Source organism: Neofelis nebulosa, chromosome 6 (genome assembly GCF_028018385.1).
Source record: "Neofelis nebulosa isolate mNeoNeb1 chromosome 6, mNeoNeb1.pri, whole genome shotgun sequence".
In the NCBI taxonomy this organism is placed as follows: Eukaryota; Metazoa; Chordata; class Mammalia; order Carnivora; family Felidae; genus Neofelis; species Neofelis nebulosa.
In genome coordinates this window covers 33,257,585-33,279,506 of record NC_080787.1, presented here as the reverse complement: position 1 = coordinate 33,279,506, position 21,922 = coordinate 33,257,585, and the positions used below count along the sequence as shown (strand labels likewise).

The window sequence follows — 21,922 nt, the reverse complement described above, 5'->3', positions numbered from 1 at the left end:
CTTGGTGTGTCGAGCTCCCTCCTCAGCTGGGTCATGTCTCTGCTCCTTGTCCTTGTCCCTTCTGTGGAACCTTGTCTCACCAGGACCGTTACCACAGGGATGTGGACGTCACCTGTCACCAGGATCTTGTGGAGCAAGAGCTTCCTGTGACTGGGTCAGCAGGCTGCATCCTGGGTTGTGACCTCAGGCCCATCTTTTGGGTGTTTTTTTTTCCCTTGTTTCTATGGAGCATCAGGCCTGTTCTTGCTCGTGTGTCCGAGTTCCTGTCTCCTTCTCCCCAGATGACCCCGGTGGTTATAGCACCAGGAGTCCTTTGGGCTGTCATTCTGCAGGCCTAGGTGGGCCCTGCACACAGGAGTCTCTGTGGTTTGGAGACATGAATTTTCAGATTCATCCATCTCCTCCCTCTAGAGTTGTCTTCTGGATTATTCTTTACATCCTGAGGTAGACAGAGGGGAATCTGGGAGTTTCTCATCCTTGTTCAACTTCAGTTAGTTTCTACCTTCCCTGCCTCTCTGCCCCCTCTTCCTGTCCTTAGTTCTAATGATACTGGTGCTGGTTCCCATCTACATTCATGGATTTATAAAGCAGGGTCTAATGTAGATTTCTATTTAGTTGGAGAAAGGGCCCCATGGAGCCTAAGTACAGTGACTCTGAAGACAGGACTATAACTGTGTGCTGTGCTGTGCAGGGGAAACTCTGTGGGACGGGGGAGCTGAGCAGAAAGAGGGAGGGGGGAGCAGCCCTGGGGGAAAGTAGAGGCGGCACTGATGGTGAGGTGGGGGCACTTTGTGCGGGAGCTGCCACGGACGGGCTGTGCCTGAGGCTCATCCAGAAGACAGAGGTCCTCTCCGCTGACCACTTGTTCCACTGATAATGTCGTGTACCACGTGAAGGACCCACTATTTTTTCATCTAAGACACCTCAGTGACTAAGAAGAGGCAAATGTGCTGGTCTTGTGGAGAATATGTTCTAGTGGTGAGGGGCAGACTCCACTTGACCCTGGAACAATGTGGGGATTGAGGGCAATAACCTCACTGTGCAGTCTCAAGTCCAAGTATAACTTTTGACTCCCCTAGAACTTAAGTACTAATAGCCTACTGTTGACTAGAAGCCTTTTGATAACATAAACAATTCTTTAACACATATTTTGTAGGTTACATGTATTATATACTATACTCATAAATTAAGCTAGAAAATACTAAGAAACCATAAAGAAAACACTCATTTGACGATACTGTAAAAAACAAGTCCACATATTGGTGGATGTACACAGTCAAAACCAGTGTAATTCAGATTCAACCATATATTGTATAAATGTGGTAAATAAGGGACATGTTTAAATTGGTAGGTGCTTTGAGGAGGTGACCCAGAGAGTTTCCTGTGTGGGGACAGGGAAGGTGGCTACTTTACTATCAGAGGGAGCCTCACTGGGAAGCTGACCTCTGAGAGATACGCGGGACACAAGGAATTGTTGAAGAGCATGTCTCAGGGAGTTCTTTCCAGGCAGGGGAACCTCCAGGCACACGCACTAGGGCAGGAGCGTGTCCTTGTTCAAGGAAGGGTGAGAGGCCACCGTGGCTGGAGCAGAGAGCATGTGAAACGCAGTCAGATGTGTAGACCTTAGGATATTAGAAGGGGGTTGAGATTTCTCTGTGTGAAACGTGGAGTTAAAAGAATGGACAGATAAACGTGATTCACATCTCTTTAGAAGCATCTGTGTGCTCTTGCACAGAATTGAGAGGTGACGATCCAGTGACCAGTGGGGAAAAGTGTAGGAAACTAGTGCAGTGTCCAGGAGGGGGATGTCAGCTGTACATCTGGGGTGTGAGGAGGGAAAAATCATAGGAAGTGATGGGGTTCTGGATATATTTAAGGTTGGACTTTGTAGCATTTCCTAATGCATTAATTTTCATTGTGGGAAAGTATCTTATACACATATTTGAATTGGATTTTTTTGTAAGAAGAAAAATAGAAGACATGCTGGGACATACACATTTTCTCTCCATAGGGCACAGCCAGGTGGCAGATGGGGGAAGTGGTTATCAGCTCAACATAAAATCTCTGAGATAACAAGAGTGTAGATCTTAAATGTTTGCCCCACACAAAAGGGAATGGTAACTGTGTGATATGATGCAGGTTAATACTGTGATGGTAATCATTTTGCAGTATAGACGTGTGTCAAAACAAAAGCTTGTACCTTAAACTTACACAATGGTATGTGTCAATTATATCTCCATAAATCTGGGAAAAAATTTCTGTGAAGTCTTGCTCCTCTATAACTACTCCCTACATTGATTTCTGACTCTTTATGATACATATGTACAGTTACAGAGACTTACAGATGAGAGAGAGAGAAGACAGGGCCATGTTTTATTTCAAGGAAAGTCACAGAACAGGCTTGAGTCTACACACCCAGGAACAGAATCCACAGTGGACCCAAGGTGAGGCCCCTATACAATGAGTGTCCTGCTGCTGGGTATAGATGCCACTTTTCACATCACTGAGTCCCCTGACATGAGACACTGGACCCTGAGGCTAGGACTGCTCAAGTTGGCCTGGATGAAGGAGTGACTTGGATGAAGGAGTGACTAATAAATGGCATCTTTCAGCTTTTTCCCTTGATAGTTGTTATGGGATCCAGCTTTTGTCTACTCCAGTTCTATTCACAAATAAGCAGAGTAGCATTGTCAGGTGATAAAGTGATTGTTCAAAATGTCTTCTCCAGCCTTTGTCTCTTCCTAGGATTTTAAAAAAATAATCAAAATCTGTAACACTTGAGATGATCTGTGTATATATATTGACTTTTTAAAAAAATTTTTAGTGTTTATTTCTGAGACAGAGAGAGACAGAGCACGAGTGGGGGAGGGGCAGAGAGAGAAGGAGACACAGAATCCCAAGCAGGCTCCAGGCTCTGAGCTGTCAGCACAGAGCCTGATGCAGGGCTCAAACCCACGAACCGTGAGATCATGACCTGAGCTGAAGTCAGTCGCTCAATTGACTGAGCCACCCAGGCGCCCCTATATTGACATTTTATATATCTTTGTACATGGCCATATTTCTGGAGGGAGTATCCACAATTTTATCAGTTTTTATATGACCTCCACAAAAGTCTAAAAACTTATTCCACTTTAGACACCGTGCTTCTCCACCTCTGGCCCACGAACAGCCAATAATCAAACCATCTTTAGCAGATCCAATGACTTGGTATACAACTTGTTTTTGTCTTGTTGATTACCAGTATGAGACAGGATAAGGCCTCACTTTCAATTTCTGTCTGTATCTGTTTGTGGGCTGATGCACATTCACAGACCAGTGCTGGCTCACAGAAGACACAGATCACCATCGGGTTACGTGGAATTATACACTAGCACCTACTCTGGTGCCAGATAAATAGCAGAAGTGAAGAAATAGTTCATTGGGACGCCATTTCCAATAACAAGGAAGACTAAGTTTTAAGGCCACCTCTTCCCCTAAAAACAACTAAAAATGATAGAAAAAGTATAAGTATCTTAAGAGTATAGTAGAATAATCAAGAGAATAATCATTTAAGCCTAACTATAAATGTGGGCGATAGACCAAAGAGAAAATTGATCTGATCCTTAGGGCATTTTTCAAATCTAGAAAATCTTAGCTTGGCTTCTCGGGTCCATAACCTTCATAGACAGGAAATGATGCCCAGAGCTTATTCATGTGAGGAGCATGAAAGACATCCTCTCCCTGAACATCTAGGAAATAGGTTCATAGCCTCAGAATAGGGTGAAACATCAAAATCTGCTCTATCTTACAGGGCTCCTGGATGCCTGGGTGGCTCAGTCCTTGAGAGTCCAACGACAACTTCAGCTCAGGTCATAATCTCCTGGTTTGTGAATTTAAGCCCCTTGTGGAACTCACTGCTATCAGTGCAGAGCCTGCCTTTGTCCGCCTCTATCTCTGTCCCTCCGCGGCTTGCACTGTCTCTCAAACATAAATAAATATTAAAAAATACATTAGGTCTAAAAAAGTTATCTGAATAAACCATATTCACTTTTTTAAAAATATGTTCAAGTACCAGAGTATTCTAAGGAAATTTGCCTTTGAGCCAGCAAAAAGTGAGCAGACAATTTCAAAAATTTTGCAGTCACAGACTAAACTTTCCGTGATCGATAGTCCAAATTTGCTTTACCATTGGCCATTGCACCAAAATAAGTTCATTAGTTTAGTTTATAACTGTCCTGGATTGGTGATGACCCCAAAAATTATAAAAAATAAGTTTTGGGGCAGCAGGTGACTCTTGATCATGAGTTTCAGTCCCACATTTGGCATGTGGCTTACTTTAAAAATAAAATAAAATATTAAATTTAATTGCATTCTTAAAAAAGAAATCTTTTTAACATCTTTTTTTTTTTTTAAGTTTATTTTTGAGAGAGAGAGCCTGAGCAGGGGTAAGGCAGAGAGACAGGTATGTACAGGATACCAAGCAGAACCCAACATCGGGCTGTGTCACAAACCATGAGATCATGACCTGAGCTGAAATCAAAAGTCAGATGATTAACCAACTGAGCCACCCAGATGTCCCTGAAAAAAAGAAATTTTTTAAAATTTTATTTATTTAAAATTTATTTTTAAATTTTTTTTTTTTTTTTTTTTTTTTTTTTTTTTAAAGAAAGAGGTGCCTGGGTGACTCAGTCAGTTGAGCATCCAACTTTGGCTCAGGTCATGATCTCAGTGTGGGTTCGAGTCCCCCCACCCCACCCCCACCCCTGCCGTGGCTTCAGAGAAGCCAGTCAGCTGGAGCCCACTTTGATCCTCTGTTCCTCCCTTCTCTGCCTCTCCCTGCTCTAGCTCTCTCAAAAATAAATAAAAAATTTTAAAGGGTCAAATCACCATAAAGATGAAACAATAAACAATAAAGATAAAGATAAACAGTTCTAATCATATATCCACCTAATGACTCAGCACCGAATACATGAAACCAAAACTGACAGAAACTGAGAAATGACAATACAACGATGTAGTAAACTTAAATATATCACTTTTGATAATGGAAAGAACAACTATGCAGAGATAAATAAAGATAAAGAAGACTTCCCCATACTATAAACCAACAGTAGAAATTTGATATTTATAGAACACTCCAGCCATCAACAGAATATACATTCTTTTCAAATATACATTCTTGAAGATAAACCAACCTCAGTGAATTTAAAAGGGTAAAAATAGTAACAAAATATGTTCTCTTACCACAGGGGCATGATACTAAAAACCAATCAATAACTGAAATAAGTTTGGGAAACTCACAACTATGCAGAATTAAACTCATACTTCTACATAATCAAAGGTTCAAAGAGATATCAAAATGATCTCACACGTTCATGAGATGGAGCCATGCTTCCAGCCCCACCCTGACAGGGTGGAGCTTACTTAGGATTCTCTCTAACCTGCTTGGGATTCTCTCTCTGCCCCTCCCCAGCTCGCCTGTGCGCGCGCTCTCTCTCTCTCTCAAAATAAATAAAACATTTAAAAAAAAAAAAGAAAGAAAAACAAAAACAAAAACAAAAACAAAAACAAAACGGATGTCCCGGACTGGAACCACCAAAGTGATTTATTTTCTAATCTCACTGGGACCTTGAGCCATATGGACACTAGAGGGCGTACTGAGATTGCTAAAGCTACAAGGGTGGTGTCTAACCACCAAAAAGTCTTGTAGATTGGGCTTTCCTGCTTAAACCATTTGGTCCATTTTCTAGACCAAACAGATTGCATTTGTTGAGTAATCATGCCCTTAATTTACCTTTTAATGAATGAAAGACAAATATGTATAAGATAAGGCATTCAAAAAGAAAATAAAGTGGGCACCTGAGTGACTCAGTCTGTTAATCATTGACTCTTGATTTCAGCTCAGGGTTGGTGAGTGGGAGCCTTGCATCAGGCTCTGTGCTGACAGCATGGAGCCTGCTTAGGATTCTCTCTCTCCCCACCCCCCACCCCCCACCCCACTCCACCCTGCCCTCTGCCCCTACCCTGCTTGCACACTCTCTCAAAATCAATAAATAAGCTTTAAAATATTATTTAAAAAATAAAAAGAAGGGGCGCCTGGGTGGCTCATTCGGTTGGGCATCCGACTTCCTCTCAGGTCATGATCTCACAGCTCGTGAGTTCGAGCCCTGCGCCGGGCTCTGGTGCTGACAGTTTGGAGCCTAGAGCCTGCTTCAGATTCTGTGTCTCTTCTCTCTCTGACCCTAACCCACTCGCATTCTGTCTCTGTCTCTCTCAAAAATAAACAAACATAAATATATATATATATATATATATATATATACAAATATATAAATATACAAATATACAAATATATATATATATATATATATATATACACACACACACACACACACAAATAAATAAAAAGAGAATGGGGTGCCTGGGTGGCTCAGTTGGTTAAGTGCCCGACTTCAGCTCAGGTCATGATTTCAGTGGGTTCCAGCCCGGCATGGGGCTCTGTGCTGACAGCTCAGAGCCTGGAGCCTGTTTCAGATTCTGTGTCTCCCTCTCTCTCTGCCCCTCCCCTGCTCATGCTCTGTCTCTCAAAAATAAATAAACGTAAAAAAAAAAAAATTATGTTCTTTTTTAAAAAAAGGAAACAACATGCTGAATTAAAATGGTAGTAAATAGGGGCGCCTGGGTGGCTCAGTGGGTTGGGCGGCCGACTTCGGCTCAGGTCAAGATCTCGCAGTCCGTCGGGCTCTGTGCTGACAGCTCGGAGCCTGGAGCCTGTTTCGGATTCTGTGTCTCCCTCTCTCTGACCCTCCCCTGTTCATGCTCTGTCTCTCTCTGTCTCAAAAATAAACGTTAAAAAAAAAAAATTTTTTTTAATGGTAGTAAATATCTTCCTTCAAGGATGTATACAATTTTCAGACAAATTTTTTTTCAATATATGAAGTTTATTGTCAAATTGGTTTCCATACAACACCCAGTGCTCATCCCAGAAGGTGCCCTCCTCAATACCCATCACCCACCCTCCCCTCCCTCCCACCCCCCATCAACCCTCAGTTTGTTCTCAGTTTTTAACAGTCTCTTATGCTTTGGCTCTCTCCCACTCTACCCTCTTTTTTTTTTTTTTTTTTTTTTTTGTTCCTTCCCCTCCCCCATGGGTTTCTGTTAAGTTTCTCAGGATCCACATAAGAGTGAAAACATATGGTATCTGTCTTTCTCTGTATGGCTTATTTCACTTAGCATCACACTCTCCAGTTCCATCCACGTTGCTACAAAGGGCCATATTTCGTTCTTTCTCATTGCCATGTAGTACTCCATTGTGTATATAAACCACAATTTCTTTATCCATTCATCAGTTGATGGACATTTAGGCTCTTTCCATAATTTGGCTATTGTTGAGAGTGCTGCTATAAACATTGGGGTACAAGTGCCCCTATGCATCAGTACTCCTGTATCCCTTGGGTAAATTCCTAGCAGTGCTATTGCTGGGTCATAGGGTAGGTCAGACAATTTTTTTTTTATCTTAATGAAGGTAAAGGAATTATTCCTCTCATTTTTTTTAAAGTTTTTTATTTTCAGGGTTTTTTTTTAATGTTTATTTTTTATTTATTGAGAGAGAGCACTTGAGCAGGGAAGGGAAAGAGAGAGAAGGGGACAGAGGATCTGAAGTGGACTTTGTGCTGACAGCAGAGAGACTGATGCGGGGCTTGAACTCAAAAACCATGAGATCATGACCTGAGCTTATGAAGTCAGATGCTTAACTGACTGAACCACCCAGGCTCCCCTATTTTAAGTTTTTCGGTTTCATTTGTTTTGTCTCTTTTGGAAATATTGTTTTTGTTTTTTTGGTTTTCATTTTATGTTTTGATTTGATTCAAACTTCAGAATCTTGTAAAAGATATGAAGTCTCTCTCTCAGCCTTGTCCCATTCCTGACAGGCAACCAGTGATATTAGTTCTTTGCATATTCTTCCAGAGACATTTTATGCCTATGCAAACAAACATTAATTAATTAATTAACATATACATTATTTTCCTTTTCATACAGATTTTGACATATGCTTTTCCACACCTTGCTTTTTTACCCTTAACCATATACCAAGGAGACCATCCCATAAGGATGTATTGAGAACTTCCTGGGGCGCCTGGGTGGCTCAGTTGGTTGTGTCTGACTTCAGCTCAGGTCATGATCTCACAGCTCCTGAGTTCAAGCCTCATGTCAAGCTCTGAGCCTGGAGCCTGCTTCATTTTCTGTGTCTCAGTCTCTCTCTCTCTCTCTCTCTCTCTCTGCCCCTCCTCTGCTTGTGCTCTCTCTGTCAAAAATAAATAAACATTAAAAATTTTAAAAAAAACTTTCTGTCTTTTTATTTATTTTTTAAAAAAAAATTTTTTTAACATTTATTTATTTTTGAGACAGAGAGAGACAGAGCATGAACGGGGGAGGGTCAGAGAGAGAGGGAGACACAGAATCCAAAACAGGCTCCAGGCTCCGAGCAGTCAGCACAGAGCCAGAAGCGGGGCTCGAACTCACATACCGCGAGATCGTGACCTCAGCCGAAGTCAGACGCCTAACCGACTGAGCCACCCAGGCGCCCATGTCTTTTTATTTTTTAATGGTAATCCATTGTATAGATACACAGTGCTTCTTTTTTTAATGTTTATTTATTTTGAGAGAAAGAGAGAGCTAGAAGGGCACTTGAGGTAGGAGAGGGGGAGGGACTGAGGTGGAGAGAGGGAGAGAGAGAGAGAGAGAGAGAGAGAGAGAGAGAGAGAGACTCTTAAGCAGGCTCCACACTGAGCCCCAGGCAAAGCTTGATCCCATGACCCTGAGATAGTAACCTGGGCAGAAATCAAGAGTCAGACAGTTAACCAATCCAGGTGCCCCTGGATACACAATGCTTCTTAACCAGTTCCTTACTGGTAGATATTTAGATTGTTTATAAGGTTATATATATATATATATATATATATATATATATATAATGTGTGTTTAATTTTGAAATTTTGAGAGAGAGAGAGAGAGAGAGCAGGCAAGGGACAGAGAGAGAAGGAGACACAGAACCAAAAGCAGGCTCCAGGCTCTGAGTTGTCAGCACAGAGCCCAACATGGGGCTTGAACCCATGAACCACAAACTGTGAAATCATGACCTGAGCCAAAGCCTGATGCTCAACTGAATGAGCCACCCAGGAGGCCCAGATTTTATATTTTTTAAGTTTATTTCTTTATTTATTTTTAAGAGAGAGAGAGAGAGAGAGAGAGAGAGTGTGTGTGTGAATGGGAGAGGAACAGAGAGAGAGGGATTGAGAGAATCGCAAGAAGGCTCTGCACTGTCAGCACAGAGCCCAACTCTGGGCTCAATCCCATGAACTGCGAGATCATGACGTAGGCTGAAACCAAGTTGGACATTTAACCAACTGAGCCACCCAGGTGCCCCTAGTTTTTTGTTTTGTTTTGTTTTGTTTTTAAAACCTATGCTGCAATATATAATTTTGAATACAGTCATCTTGCAGGTATGCGAGTTTATTTTTGGACACATTCCTAGAAGTGGGACTGCTGGGTGTATACATTTTTTAATTTGGACTGAAATTACCATATTGCCATTCATAAAAATGTGACCGGTTTGCAATTCTGTCTTCAATATATTTGAGTACCTGTTTTGGTATGCTATTTTTTTTTTAACTATGAAAATATATAGACATATTTTGGAGCCATGTCTATATAGATGATATTTGAAATCCTGGAACTGGATGAAACTGGAGTGATTAAGAAGACAGTAAAAGCAGACAGAGGAAGCAGCCCAGATACAGTTCTTAAACACTCCAGTATTTAAAGCAAAGGGAGTCAGCAAAGGAGACTGAGAAGGAGCAATCAGAAAGAAAACTAGAACTGTATAATGTCCCAGAAGCTTAAGGAGAGGCAGGGGGAGTAAAAAATAATACAATCATTTCAGATAACAGTTTGGCATCTTGTGGTAGAGATGTGCAGTAATTCCACTCTTACACACATATCCTAGGGGAATTCACACAAAGGACCACAGAGAGATGCCCCAGAGCATTCATGATAGAAAGAAACTAAAGGTCAATGAAGAGAAGGGATAGATTATAGCATATTCACACCATGGATCCCACCTAGCAATGAAAATAAATGAACGCTTTTGTATAAACATGGATTTATAACAAATATAATGTTAACTGAAAAGGCAAGCTACAGAATGATACATTCAGAGAGAAAAAATTTATACAAAGTCTCAAAGCATACCAAATAAGGGATTCTTTTAAAAAGTCCTGATAAAAGGGTGTCTGGCTAGCTCAGTGGGTAGAGCATGCAACTCTTGATCTCAGAGTTTTAAGTTTGATCCCCACACTGGGCATAGTTTACTTAAAAAAAATGAAATAAAATAAAATTATTAGTAAAAACACCAAGTTCAATGCACACACCCCACAGTTAGTCCTTGCCTCGGCAGTGTTAACAGAACCCCATGCATATCAGAACCATACAAAATGAGGACTGTCTGCATATATTTCTATTATTTACTATGTATATTGCATATAACAAATAATAAAAAATGTTAAAAATTGACAAACAATTGTATAGAGTGGTGACTCTATTCTTTTCTTATAATAATAAAATAATAAAATTTGTGAAGTAATTCCAAAAGAATTGAGCAAAATAAATAAAAGGAAAGAGTTGTCAAGTGTGGCGAAAGCCCCTGAGAGTACAGATGATGACATACATAGTCATTTCCATTCAAACTGGGTATGTGTGTTCGTGACCTTGACTGCAGCAGATTTCCTGGAGAAATGTGAGCAAAAACCAGAATGAAGTGTATAGAACCAAGAAGGAAGGATGAGGAAGTGTGGATTACAGGGGCAAACAGGGCCTTAGGTGTCAACCTCTGGGCGTGCAGAAGGGTGTGGAGGACGGGGAGGCAGGGTTGGATTCTGAACGTGCTTCTTTGGGTCCAAAGCTTAGAAGAAAAGAAATGAACATTTATTTCCTTCTTTCCATAGTTTTCAGAGAGATCTTCAGAAATCATTTATACATGCTGAAAGTTTGCAAACTGTTTCTCCAACAGTTCCTGGGTCCCTCAAAGAAATTAAGTACTTTGGTGGACTTCTGAATACAAAGACAAGGATGTGAAGTTCCTGGGGCTAGACTTCACCATCTGGGCCGTGATTCTCAACAATGTATGAAAAATTAGTAGATTTTGCTTTCCAAAGATTTTTTTTTTAGTTCTTTGTTAGAATGTTTGCAATGAATGTGTGTGTGACAAAGGATTTGGATGTGGATAAGGAACTCCAATAATTTGACAGTGGGGGGAAAAAAAGCAACAACAACAAACATGAATAAGACTTAAATAGGCATTTTATTTATTTTTTTAAGTTTATTCACTTTTGAGAGACAGAGCAAGAGCATGAGCAGGGCAGAGAGAGAGAGAGAGAGAGAGAGAGAGAGAGACGGAATCCAAACCAGGCTCCAGACTCTGAGCTGTCGGCACAGAGCCCAACGCAGGGCTCCAACTCACAAACCATGAGATCATGACCTGAGCTGAAGTCGTATGCTTAACCAACTGAGCCGCCCAGGTGCCCCTAAATAGGCATTTTACAAAGGAAGATACATCAATGGTCAATGGTCAATACATATATGAAAAAAGGTTTCAACATCAATAGTCCATCAGGGGAAAATGCAAAGTAAAACCACAATGAGAAACCAGTATGCACCCGTTAGAATGGCTAAAAATAAAAATATTAATAAACTATGTGTGGCTCAGTGAGCATCGACTCTTGATTTTGGCTCAGATCAGGATCCCAGGGTGATGGAACCAAGCTCCTAGACAGACTCCTTGCTGAGCATGGAATCTGCTTAAGGCTCTCTCTCTCTCTCCGCCCCCCTCTCCCCCCTCTACCTCTTCCCCACTCTCTCTCCCTCTCTCTAAAATGTAAATAAATAATGGGGCGCCTGGGTGGCTCAGTCAGTTGGGCGTCTGACTTTGGCTCACCTCATGATCTTGAGGTCTGTGAGTTTGAGCCCCGCATCGGGCTCTGTGCTGACAGCTCAGAGCCTGGAGCCTGCTTAGGATTCTGTGTCTCCCTCTCTCTCAGCCCCTCCCCGTTCATGCTCTGTTTCTGTCTCAAAAATAAATAAACATTAAAAAAATTTTTTTTTAAAAATGAAGAACTACTGATAACACGCAACAGCATGGACAGATCACACAGATACTATGCCAAATGCAATAAGCCAGACACATAGAAGGCTATGCTCTATGAATGTATTTGTATTATGTTTTTAAACAGGCAAAACTACTGTATGGGAATAGTGGTCAGATCAGTGGATGCTTGGTGGGGGAAGGGAGGCTGACTGAAAGGGGACTGTTATTGAAAAGGTGATCAACCTATATATGTAAAGAGATGTCTGTAAGTTTATGACTATCATGGGTAGTATTATCCTATCTTTGTAAGAGCACAAAGTAAAAGCCTCAAGTATGTGGATATCTGTTTGTATGGCCAGGAGAGAAACTTGTGGACAGGTATATATATATAGCTGTTAATGTGGTTACTTCCTGGTAGTGGAAACAGTGCATTTGTTAACTTTTCTTTCATAAAGTTTTGGATTGTTCACGTATAACGGCAAGCATGCACTACTTTTGTAATTTAAACTTTATATTCTATATATCAAAAGCTTCTTGGTCGTGGTTGTGCAACAATGTGAATATATGTAATGCCACCTTAAGTGTACTTCATGTATACTTAAGGATAGTTAAAATGGGAGGACTCCTGGCTGACTCAGAGCAGTAACTCTTGATCTTGGGATCATGAGTTCAAGCCTCACCTTGGGTGTAAAGATTAAATAAATACATAAACTTTTTAAAAAGTGCTTGGGGTTCCTGAGTGGCTCAGTCCGCTGAGCCTCCTACTCTTGATTTCAGCTCAGGTCATGATCTCAGGATTGGTGAGTTCAGGCTTGGTGTCAGGCTCCTCCGCGTTGACAGTGTGGAGCCTGCTCAGGATTCTCTTTCCCTCTCTCTCTCCATTTCAAAAATAATAAATAAACTTTTTTTTACAAAAATGCTTAAAACGGTGATTTTTATGTTATTTGTATTTTACCACAATTTAAAAACAAAACAAAAACCTTAAGCTGCATCTGCAAATGATCCTGTGACTAAGAATGGAAGTTGGGACTGGTCGAGACTGGGAAATCAGAAATGAAAGTGAATTTTTAAAAACATGATATTTAATTGGTGAAGAGGAGGGGCGCCTGGGTGGCTCAGTCAGTTGAGCGTCTGACTTTGGCTCACCTCATGATCTTGAGGTCTGTGAGTTCGAGCCCCGCGTCAGGCTCTGTGCTGACAGCTCAGAGCCTGGAGCCTGTTTTGGATTCTGTGTCTCCCTCTCTCTCTGCCCCTCCCCTGTTCACGTTCTGTCTCTCTCTGTCTCAAAAATAAATAAACATTAAAAAAAAAAAAAACACGGAAATCTTATAAAAAAAAATAATAATTGGTGAAGAGGAGTCTGAACATTTAAAAAAACAAACAAACACAACAACTCATAATCCCACAGTGACGGGGGAGACTAAATCCAGAATTCCAAAATCGAGGTGGACCTGAGGCGGGATTTTGTGCTTCGCAGGTGGAGAGCACAAAATCCCGCCTCTAACTAGATTTAGTCCAATGGGATACAAGGAAAGGGGAAAGTCCCGCCTCTCAAGCAGCTACAGCCCAATGGGAGCCTTCTGGATCCGTTGGGATCCTGGGGCAGGTAAAGTGCGCTGGCCCTGAGCCCTGGCTGCGCGGGCCGCGGTCTCCAGAGACTTGGGGAGATACGCGCCCCTGGGCCCGGTGGCGCGCCGCCCTTCGGCCTGCTACTGTGTTTGCTCGGGGTGGCTCGTTCCGGAAGCCAGGCCAGTGAGAGCGGAGGCTGAGGGTGTGCGGCCCTTGCTCGGCTTTCCAAGCCTAATGACCGCCCGTCGCTCTAACGCCCAGCCCAGCAGCCAGAGACTGCGAAACTGAGAAACAGGCCGAGTGTTTCACTCCCACAGCCGGGGGCCTGACAGTGCCTCACTGGGGCGCTGAGTTGTGAGGAGGAGTTGTGGGGGGCTCAGTTCACCCCATCCACACCCTTCCCCAAACTGTGACCTTTATGGGGCCCTTTGTGACCACCTTCTGGAGCCCAGCCAGAGAAGGCTGGGGAGATGGAGGTTGCCAAGTCTGAGAGAGGATAGGGGGTAGGATTTCCTCTGAAATCAGTTGCTTCTCATAAATAGATTACCCCGAATCCTCTCCCTCACATCTGAACCTTAAATTTAACCCCTACACTTAGTCCTACAGCATGAAGAGAAAAAATGGATTTTATATCAAACTGATTTTTGCACCCCCCACTTACTGATTACTTCCTGCTTGGGAAGAGAGTTGCAAAGGGAAATAAGGTCTGGTCTTAAAATGTGTCAGTCTGCTGAAAACTACTGAGCAGATTAGTGCAAGGAAATATTAGACATAAATGCTATTACAGCAGAATGTGTAGGGTCTTGAGGCTTCCCAAAAGAGGAGTGAATTCTACCTGTGGAGGTGCAGAAAGGCTTGAGAGGAGGTGGCTGACATTGACTGCGGATATAAGACAAACTAGAGAGGGGAAAGAGCACTCCAGGCAACTCCACAGGCAGAGTGGGGTTCTAGGAACCGTAGGTAGATCTGAAAACCAGATGGGGGGTGGGGTGGGGATGGGAATAGAGGGTGTGGGGGGAGGGTACAGGCTCAATCAGAGCACATGGATTGTTAAAGCACTCACCCTTGCTATTGCTGTCTGGGTACTTAATAAACTTGAATCTCAGCCATATCCCTTTAGGTCTTACTTTCCTGGGTTACAGATGAGAGACGCAAGCTTAGAGGTTATGTTATTTCGTAAATTCACACTGTTGGTATGTTTGTGAGGAATGTCAGTCCAGGTCTTTCTGATTACAGATCCTAGGCAATTCCCACTTCCCCACAGGAGCCAGGGCAAGAAATTGACTGTGTTTTTGAAGAGGGGAGGTTGGAGGCTTCTCCCCAGAGGGTGGAAGCTGAAGGATCTCAGGGAAGGCAGTAAAATGATTAGATTTATATTGAAAAAGCAGCTGCTAGAGGAGAAATGGTAGCAACTGCAAGAGAAGTCCAGAGGTGAATGAGTTTCTCCAGGCAATACTCAAAAAATGCCCAGGGGGTAGGGCTTGAGGAAGTGATTCAGAAAACCTGATGTCACTGCTCAGGCACTGTAGCCAGTCATGGAGACTTGAGGAGAGGAGTCAACTCCCAAGCAGGAAAGTGACCGGAGAAAGAGAAATCCAGCCAGGGTCACAGGCTGATGAGAGAGCATCTGAGATAAGGGCTGCAAAGAGTTGGTGGATTTAGCAATTAGGAAGTGGCTGGTGACATCAGCTGTACCATGCTGAGGTGGAGGCAAAAGCAAGATATAATGAGATATGTATTTACTAAGTGGAGAAAAGTTTAGAGTAGAATCATATTTTTGTTTGCTTGTTTGTTTAAAAATATAGTAGGTTACTGGGGCGCCTGGGTGGCGCAGTCGGTTAAGCGTCCGACTTCAGCCAGGTCACGATCTCGCGGTCCGTGAGTTCGAGCCCCGCGTCAGGCTCTGGGCTGATGGCTCGGAGCCTGGAGCCTGTTTCCGATTCTGTGTCTCCCTCTCTCTCTCTGCCCCTCCCCCGTTCATGCTCTGTCTCTCTCTGTCCCAAAAATAAATAAAAAACGTTGAAAAAAAAAAAATATAGTAGGTTACTATATTCATGAACAGTAACCTGGAAGAACATTCACCAAGGTGACAACAGTGGTTATCTTGGGAGGAAGGGTGTTGGAGGGCCTATTACTTTCTTCATGATATAGTTGATGTTACTTTTTGATCGGGAAGAAATAACCAATTAAGACATTTTGTGTATTAAAAGTGAGTGGGGCCTAAAGAAGTAGAGAAGGACAATTCATTCTGGAAGCTTGTTGGAAAAAGAAAGTGAGTCAAAAGGCAGATGTTTCTGAAAAAGGAGGCAATGATAACAGCAGCTACATTTGATTAAGAATGTTTTAAGGAGGGGGGCACCTGGGTGGCTCAGTCAGTTAAGCATCTGACTCGATTTCAGCTCAGGTCATGATCTCGCAGTTCATGAGTTCAAGCCCCACGTCGGGCTCTGTGCTGACAACATGGAGCCTGCTTGGGATTCTGTCTTTCTCTCTCTCTCTGCCCCTCCCCTGCTTGCTCTCTATCTCTCTGTCAAAATAAATAAACAGACATTTAAAAAAACCAGTTAAAATGGTAAATTAAAAAAAAAAAAAAAAGAATGTTTTAAGGAGGGGCACCTGGGTGGCTCAGCTGGTTGAGCCTCTGACTCTTAATTTAGGCTCAGGTCATGATCTCATGATTTGTGAGTTCAGCCCCACATCAGGCTCACTGCTCTCAGTCAGCCTGTCAGTGCAGAGCCTGCTTCAGATCCTCTGTTCCCCTCTTTCTGTCCCTCCCCTACTTGTGCTCTCCCCCCCACCAAAAAAAAAAAAATTAGAAAAAAAAAATGTTTTAAGGGACACCTGGGTGGCTCAGTGGGTTGGGCATCCGACTCTTGATCTCAGGGTTGCTAGAGAGTTTGGGCCCGTATTGGGCCCCCACACTGTGCTCTAAGCTGTATGTATTTTTTTTTAAAATGTATTAAAATACCCTGCTAGGTGCTTTTTTGGGGGTAGAAGAATTATCTAGAATCCTCTAAGGCATTCTTTCCTCATTTTTATAAATGAAGAAAGTAAGGCTTGGTGAGTTAAAACCTTGTCCAAGACAGTACATCTCATAAGAATTATCAATGAGGTGCTTGTTAAAAATAGATTCTTGGGGGCGCCTGGGTGGCGCAGTCGGTTAAGCGTCCGACTTCAGCCAGGTCACGATCTCGTGGTCCTTGAGTTCGAGCCCCGCGTCAGGCTCTGGGCTGATGGCTCGGAGCCTGGAGCCTGTTTCCGATTCTGTGTCTCCCTCTCTCTCTGCCCCTCCCCCGTTCATGCTTTGTCTCTCTCTGTCCCAAAAATAAATAAAAAACGTTGAAAAAAAAAATTAAAAAAAAAAAAAAAAATAGATTCTTGGACTTCCTCCAAACCTCCTGAGACAGACTCTGGAGAGGAAAAGCCTGGAAAACAGAGAGCCCAGGTGATTCTTAGGTTCTAGCAACCAAGGGCTGTAGCAGCATAGGAGATGGTTTGAGGCCAGGGTAAGGGTTTAATGTGGCTGGTGGGTGGAGCAGAAGGGAGAAATGAATCTTCCCTTGACAATAGACAGTCCCAGGAAGACTCTGGGACATGGAACAGCAGCAGGAGTACAGAGATGCTCAAATATTCCTCTTCCAAGTTGGTCAAATGAAGGCAGGGAGTAGTGGGAGATGAAGGTAGAGAAGTCAGTCTTTGAGGGGCCCTGTTTTAGCCTGCTAAGGAACTTGGAAGTCATCCTGAGGACAAAAAGGAATCCTTGAAGGAGCAGAAGAGTGGTATGCAGTAAGATATGTGTTTCCAGATAGATCACTGATTGTATCAGGAGGGCAGATTTTAAATGGTTAAGACTGGAGAGAGAGAGAGAGAGAGAGAGAGAGAGAGAGAGAGAGAGAGAAGCCTAGAGAAGGGAGACCAACTGGAAAGACTCTGGCTATAACCCAAACAAGCCATACTATGGGTTGGTCAGTTTGATGGGAATAGAGAAGAATGTCCAGATTCAAGAAATAGGAAGTGAGGGGCGCCTGGGTGGCTCAGTCGGTTGAGCGTCCGACTTCGGCTCAGGTCACGATCTCATGGTCCGTGAGTTCGAGCCCTCGTCAGGCTCTGGACTGATGGCTCAGAGCCTGGAGCCTGCTTCCGATTCTGTGTCTCCCTCTCTCTCTGCCCCTCCCCCATTCATGCTCTGTCTCTCTCTGTCTCAAAAATAAATAAATGTTAAAAAAATTAAAAAAAAAAAGAAATAGGAAGTGAAAAATGGGCAAGGTTTGGTAATTGTTTGAAAGTAGGAGGTGTTGAGGGAGGCAGCAATCTAGGATAAGTACCCACGTAAAATACACTTGCTGATTGTTTGGGAATACCCAGTTCTGCTATAGAAGACAAGAAAACAAATAGGATGAATAGAACTTATAAGAAGTGTTGCATGTGGGTAAGTAAGTTAGTAATCTGTGAGACACGTTAGATGTTGACAAGTAAGTAGAATATATTTCTCTGAATTGAGATAGAAAGGGAGGGAAGACCCAAACAGGCAATCATGGTATTCATGATACTCTAAATATATGATGAATCTGAAGCACTTGATATTCAGGAGGACTCAGTTTGACAGGACAGATGCACATCGAATAACCTAGAATTCAGGCTGTACGATCCTTCCACCCAACTTGTACCCAATCCTAAATGTATTAACCTACCCCATCACTTTCCCCTTACTCCTTGCTGTGTGTTTTACATTTATCCAATAAACCATGTGAGTCAAGCATTTCAGTTTGGTCTGTGAGCCTTTTTATTCTGTGACCTGTGGGATAGCCTCTTAGTACTGCACCAGCCAGCTACCATGGCATCAAAGTAATTTCCCACACTACAACCCAGCTCTGACTTGAGTAAGTGGGTAGATTAGATGGTGATGCCACCTGCCAGGAATATAGGATGAGAGTCAGGCTGTTTTATGCTGGAGGCTAAGAATATGCTCAGTTTGAATGTGTTGAGTTTGAGGCAATGTAGGACATTAAGCCAAGATGGCCAACAGGTGGTTGGATATAATGATGTGGAGTACAAGGATTTAGATATTGGTAGTCATTACTATTTAAAGCAATGAGCTTGGATGAGATCCTGTGGAGAAACAGTTTTCCTTCCCACTCTTCACTCCCCATTCCCTTTACCCCCTCTTTCGGTGCCCTAAAAATAGTCATACAGCCTCACAGGAACCTTGTGGGGCCATCTCATGCTGATGTCTGTTGAGAGATAAACCCTTTCCACCATTTCTTTTCCCTCAGTGATGTATTCTGTGCAATAGAACTTCATTGCTCTTTCCCAGCTCAGCACTGGGTAGTTCACATAGGAATTCTCAAGTTACTTGGATGACCAGTCTTTCTTACGGTGCTGCAAGGAGGGCAGGTGGGCAGAACCCCAGGCATCTGGGTCCCAGGCCAGGGTCCAGGGGCTTGGGAGAAGCTGATTCTCACCAGAGCTCATCATTCTAAGCACCTTGTCAGCACCTTGTCATCACTCTAAGGAGCATGATGAAGCAGAACAACTAGAGCCAAGGTGATTGATTGGGGCAGCAGTGAGGTGGTGGAGAGGTGTGAGGAGGGTGGGGTGGTGGTGGTGTGGCTATGATGGAAGACTCAATACAGTTCTAAAGATATGGAGCTATGCATTCATTATTGTTCAACTTTATTTATTTATTTATTTATTTATTTAAAGTTTATGTATTTATTTTGAGAGAAAGAGTGAGCATGAACAGGGGAGGGGCAGAGAGAGGGAGAGAGAGAGCGGGAGAGAGAGAGAATCCAAAGCAGGCTCTGTACTATCAGGGCATAGCCCAATGCAGGGCTCAAACTCACAAACCATGAGACCATGACCTGAGCCAAGACCAAGAGTTGGATGCTTAACTGACTGAGCTATCCGGGTGCCCCCTATTTTTTTTAATTTTTAATTTTTTAAATTTTTATTTATTTTGAGAGACAGAACATGAGCAGGAGAAAGGCAGAGAGAATGAGGGAGAGACAGAATTCCAAGTTGACTCTGCACTGCCAGCACAGAGCCTGACATGGGGCTTGAAACATCAGCCATGAGATCATGACCTGAGCCGAGATCAAGAGTCTGACACCCAACCCACTGAGCCACCCAAGCACCCCTGTTCAACTATTTGTTAAGTCTGGGCACTGAATAAATATGCTGAACATCCTAGATACAGCACCTTTTCTGAGATTCCGATATTATCTCCTCCTTCTTCTGAGGGATTTTATCCCTGACTCCAAACCCGATAATGTACCCAGTGGTGCCAGAAAGACTGGATATTAGGCACTGAGTATTGGCAAAAGTAGGACATGAGTATAACATCCCTGCCCTTGCTCCAAATCCAGAATCTGGGAAATAACTGGCCTTTTTCTGACATAGTCACCTCCCTACCCTCACCAGCAGTTCATAGGAACCCTGGAGACTGGTCAGAGTCTGAAGTGAGGTATACTTCTAACTTATGTATTTTTTTTCTTTTCTTTTCCTTTTCTTTCTTTTTTTATCTAGTGAATATCTGAGGGTCTACAAGTGCTGTTCATTTTGCATTACCAATAATAAACATTACAGTAGCACCTACTAGTACTTGAATTCTTACTGATGGGTTTTACATGAACACTGGCATGAGTTCTCTCATTGGATCCTTACTTGTTAAGGTAAAGACTATTATTATCTCTAATTCCCAGATGAGGAAAGTGCTGCTTAGAGTGGCTCATTTATACTTGCCGTGGGCATCATAAGGAGCAGTAGCATTTAGATCTGAGATTTAAGCAAGATGCTGTGTTGGGCCCAGTGCAAAGTTTTCTGCCTTCAGGGAGCCTCAGTGTGGTGAGGTGTATAATGAATGAGGACTCCGTGTAGTCAGTACCATTACTGTGGCATGAGCAATGCATGCTGGGAACACAGGAGGAAGCCACTTGCTGCAAAAGACAGAGGGTGGGATGCAGCATGACTTTGTTGGGATTCATGAGAGAGAAGATATGTCTCTGAGAGTGAGTGAAGGTTAATCAGCTGGAGAAGGGAATTTCAGGCATTTTGGGAAGTGGTGGGATTGGAGGTGGAGAAAGCCACTGTTTGGCTCTCCTGTAACTTTGGAGTTCAGAGCTTTGGTAATTGAGTCACACATCCTGCAGACAATGGTAGTCTGTGAGTTAGGGAACCAGAGCATCTGGGAACACTGGCCAGGACTTCCTTCTCAGCACACTGGAGTCTTTCCACTCCAGCAAAAGCAAGTCTAGAAAAAGCAGAAGTGCAGATGGGGAGAAAGGAAAAGAGCAATCCTTCCTTTTTTTTTTTTTTTTCCAATGCTTATTTATTTTGAGAGACAGAGAGACACAGAAAGACAGAGGGAATTCCAAGCAGGCTTTGTGCTATTGGTCTGATGTGGGGCTTGAACTCATGAATTGTGTGATTGTGACCTGAGCCAAAATCAAGAGTCGAACGCTCAACCAGGCACCCGAAGAGAAATCCTTCCTGACCCAGAGCTGCATCTACTCACTCCAGAAATACCTGGCAGCTGGGGTGAGGCCCTGGCCTAGGATAGGAGTGATAGGTGTGCACTGATCAGTGTGTTAGGGGATGGGGGGTGCTGAGGGCACTGTGGGGAAGGGTGGGAAAGCAGGCCTTTCAGATAACCGTTACTTCCATCACATTACCTGTGTGTCTTTTGAGCATAGTTCTATTGCTGATCATTCTGCTTGCCTTCTCTCATATGTACTTGGTGAACCCTTTCTCCACTTGGCCTTCAAGTTCTGAAGGACAGGGCATGACCTGGCATCGAGGATGTGTAGTACTTTGGCAAGACCAGAGGTGGCAAGTTCCCTGGTCCAGGTCTTTTGGTCTCCTTTGCCACTGCTGCTCCCTGTCCCACTAGTGTGTGTGACTATCTGTAAAGCCCCTGGAAAGGAGCTCATTGCACATGTGGGGCCCTTGGCTCCTGTCCTCTAGCAGTACTCCAACTAACCTAGTCAAGGGACAAGCTGCCTCTGAACCCTGAATCTCTGGGACCTCAAGCCACCTGTTCCCAGGGGATGGGACTGCTTGGAGCCAGAAGTCCACTGAGATGCCCTTTGACATGAGCAGAGGCTCTCCTGTCTTGGGGATCAACAAGCCAATGCTAGGTCTCTGCAGGAGACCCAGAGAGCAGGCCCAGGGAAAGGTGGAGGAGGGTTCAGCTGGTCTGTCAGTGGCCCACATGCCCTCACCTTTCAGAGCCTC

General features: G+C 43.3%; 1 protein-coding gene across 1 annotated transcript in view; it reads left to right on the top strand.

Annotated features, from left to right (window-relative positions):
* LOC131515327 (class I histocompatibility antigen, Gogo-B*0101 alpha chain-like) overlaps positions 1–21,922 on the top strand; it is a 554,762-nt gene that overhangs the window by 337,958 nt on the left and 194,882 nt on the right. The window lies entirely within an intron of this gene.